This window comes from Vicia villosa, linkage group LG5 (assembly GCF_029867415.1).
Source record: "Vicia villosa cultivar HV-30 ecotype Madison, WI linkage group LG5, Vvil1.0, whole genome shotgun sequence".
Lineage (NCBI taxonomy): Eukaryota > Viridiplantae > Streptophyta > Magnoliopsida > Fabales > Fabaceae > Vicia > Vicia villosa.
The window spans coordinates 164,981,770-164,985,282 of NC_081184.1; the positions used below are offsets into that span (position 1 = coordinate 164,981,770).

The 3,513-nt window shown below is 29.0% G+C and overlaps 1 long non-coding RNA gene across 1 annotated transcript; it reads left to right on the forward strand.

The window, feature by feature from the left end:
• Positions 1-1,049: 1,049 nt before the first annotated feature.
• On the forward strand, positions 1,050-3,030 carry LOC131608087 (uncharacterized). The gene is made up of 5 exons (XR_009285491.1): positions 1,050-1,351; positions 1,631-1,894; positions 2,000-2,178; positions 2,362-2,456; positions 2,725-3,030. It is a non-coding gene; the product is annotated as an uncharacterized LOC131608087 (long non-coding RNA).
• The last annotated feature ends 483 nt before the right edge of the window (positions 3,031-3,513 follow it).

Sequence of the window (3,513 nt, forward strand, 5' to 3'; positions counted from 1 at the left end):
TGGAAGAAGTAAATAAAAACACACAAGTTCATACAGGTAAAATCCATACAAACAAGCATACAAGTTCAAGCATAAAAGGATGAACATGAAAGGGATAAAGTAAGGTTCAAACATAAAGGAATGAACATGAAAGAAGTAAAATAAGAGTGTACGTGCAGTAGTCAAAGACTAGCCTCTAAATGATCAACTAGAACGATTAATCGAGTAGGTCATATGTAAGAAAGCTCAGTCTCAACCCGTGCAAGTGTGCATGTGTAAGTACGGCTGATGGCGATGCATGAAGTGCAATCGACTTATGATAGAAAACGGCTAAGAACCTAATATTCTTTTATTTTGAAAAACGGTTAAAAACATGCAAGTAATAAGAAAATAAAGCGATAAAGGAAAGCGGTAAATTATTACCAGGTCTCGGGGATGGGGATTACAAACTTAAACGAATGGGATGAAAATTAACTACTAATTATTATAACCCAATAGAAAATTAAAGCTAAATATAAGAATAATATGTACATAAATAAAAATGAATTATAAATGTCCACAATAAAGCACAATAGCTCAATGATAGTAGTACCTCACAAAAATCAAGCAAATGTTAGTCACGGATATATATAATGATGCATGAATAAAGTGACAAAAATATACTAACAAACATTAATCGAAAATAACTAAAGAAAATATATTTAAAAAATAAGCATATTAAATTCTAAAAGAAAATTAAAATAATAACATATTGTTTGTATTTTTAATAATATGAGAAATTAAACTAACATATTTTTGGTATTTTATATGAGAAATGAAATCTAATAAATCTAAACACTAACACATATTTTTGTATTTTTAAGATCAATATAAATATATAAAATGTAAAGTATCTGGTAATTACATTATAAATCCTCTGATTAAAAGCTAAAATTAATCTAATTACAAGGGTAAAATTGACTAATTACACATTACTTGCTTTATATTGATTTGGTATTTAATATCGCTGATGTGTCACTCCACCATTTTTTCTTGCAATATTATTTTTTGTTTTAATTTCTAAATTCTAAATTTTTAATTTAATCTTCTTAATTGTCCATGTTTATTGTTTCACGTTTCCAAGCAAAAATCTGAAAAGCCACTTTCCAAGTTTCCAAAATATGAAACGAGACTGGAATGGAAAAATGAAAAGAAGGCACCATTTAGTATTCAAGAGGCATGAAGAAAAAAAAATCCTAAACCATTTCCTCTTCTCATCATTTTCTATGCATATTCAATGTTCTCTTCTCTTATATCTACCTTTTTACGCCATTTGAAGCCTAACATCAATATATCTGTCCATCCATTTTTGTCCTTCAATGATTAACTTAAGGTTTGTTCATAACTTTATTTATCTCCATCTTTGTAGAAATCATCATCAACTGTAGTTACAAATGATTGAATGATTTTTTCTTTATTTTCTTTCATGTACTGTTGCTTGCTTGATCGTCTTCCATGATTTTTAAGTTTTTGTTTTTGTGGATGTGGATTGTTATCGTCTTCCAATTGGATTTTGAAATTGATTGTTTTGTTAGTCTGCCCACAAAGTGTTTGTTGAATTGTATGAACCAAAGCTGAACTTCAGATTACTTTGTTGTTTTTGGTGTGTTAGCTCACTGATGTTTCGATGAGTGACTATATTGGAGTTGCTGGAACCAAAATTCTTCACTGCTGGGAGATACTCTATGAAGAGGTTTTGGAAATCTCAGTGTCCTATTGTTGAGAAGCTGACAAACTCAATCATGATGCACCGGAGGAACAATAGGAAGAAGCTCAAGGATGTTGGTATCATCAAGCATGCTATGAAAACTAATGCTCTTAGTGATGATGAAACATATCAAAGTTGTCATCTGAGTTGATTGAGTCCTACGACAAGGTAATCTGGGATTCTGGGCTTGCATTTCTTCTTTTCATTGCAAGGTAATTGAGCATCCATTTTATCACAACTAAAACAATAGCTAAAAATAAGTTTTTTTTTCAGGTAGATGTACCGAATAATTAGGGAAATCATAATATACAACGCTATTATTTTTGTTGGTCTGCAGAATCACCAGAATAGAAGTGATGTGGAGAAGTTATACGAGTTAAGAGAAAGAAGTAAGTAAGGAAGGTGAATATTCTGCATTGCAGAAAATTGCTGCTTTAATCATATCTATGAAGGTAAATGATTATTACTATTATTTTTTTCAATAATTTTAAAATTCAATAATTAGGATAATTTCTTCATGCTTTGATAATTTTGCTCCACTTTTAGACGAGAATTAGTATTGGTTGTTCACATATACATTTGCGATAAGTTCTAATTAGTTATACTAATTTTTATCTTCCATTCACTGCTTGCAGGATCTTAAGGAGCTTTTGAGCCTCCCAAAAGAAGGATTTGATGAGTCTGTTACTCAACAACAATTGGATGAGAAACATGTTTGTTGACCCATTGTGTAACAAGTCCTTAACTTTGAAATATCTGTTCTTATTTTTTTATTGAAAACTTGGCACTTGCTTTAGTATTTCTTTTTTTTTACTAACGTGACATGAATCGATTGTTACTTTATATTATTTATGACTTTGCTCATTTAATACTGCTTTAACTCTTTGCTCTTCATATCTATCTCATTATTGTAATTTGAAATTTTGCAAATATGATTAAGTCATTGTGCTCGATCAGCTAATTTTTATCTTAAAAGAGTATTTTTGTCGTTGTTGTAGGGATGCCTTTCCAAAGATGTATAGAGTTCCTGAAACATGAGGGCGTTGCTGGAATTAGTCATAACAGTTTACTATTTTTCAAAATTGAGCCAGTTCAAGATGGTTGAATGACCGCAATATCCCTCAGTTGCTAAGGTGGATTAGAGGTCCATTGATTTTGCTAAATTTTCGAGTAGCTGTGAGACTGATTGGGGTATGCCCAAATAAATGTAGTATGGCTGCAAACTATATGATACTGACACTCACTTGCAAATCTGGAAATAAGAGGTCCCATTTGTTTTGATTAAACAAATTTTAGAATTTTTACTTTCCCCACATTGACTTTTAAATGAGTTAAAATAGGATTTTTTAAAAGGAATTCGGTCATGATATTATTATTTGTTCGAATAATTTTATCTACTTTTTAATGTATTTATCTACTGCCATTAAATGGAAAATAAATTTTTTCCTTATTTATTTTAGAGTTTAATGTGTATTATATGTTTTTTTGTGTAAGCAATGGGTGTTATTTATAATTAATGAATATCAATTAATGAAATTAAATTTGATTATTTTATTTTAGAATACTAATTAATTAATCATATTCAATTTTAATTTTAAAAATTTGTTTCGACCTATAATTGGAAATTCTTTTTGGAAAATTAATTAATGAAATTCAATTTGAGTGTGTTTTTAAAAATATATTTAATCAATGAAATACAATTTGATTTTGTTTTTAAAAATTTGTTTTGACCTACAACTGGAACTTTTTTTACTATATTATTTTGTTTCCATAAAAGTTGATTCAAT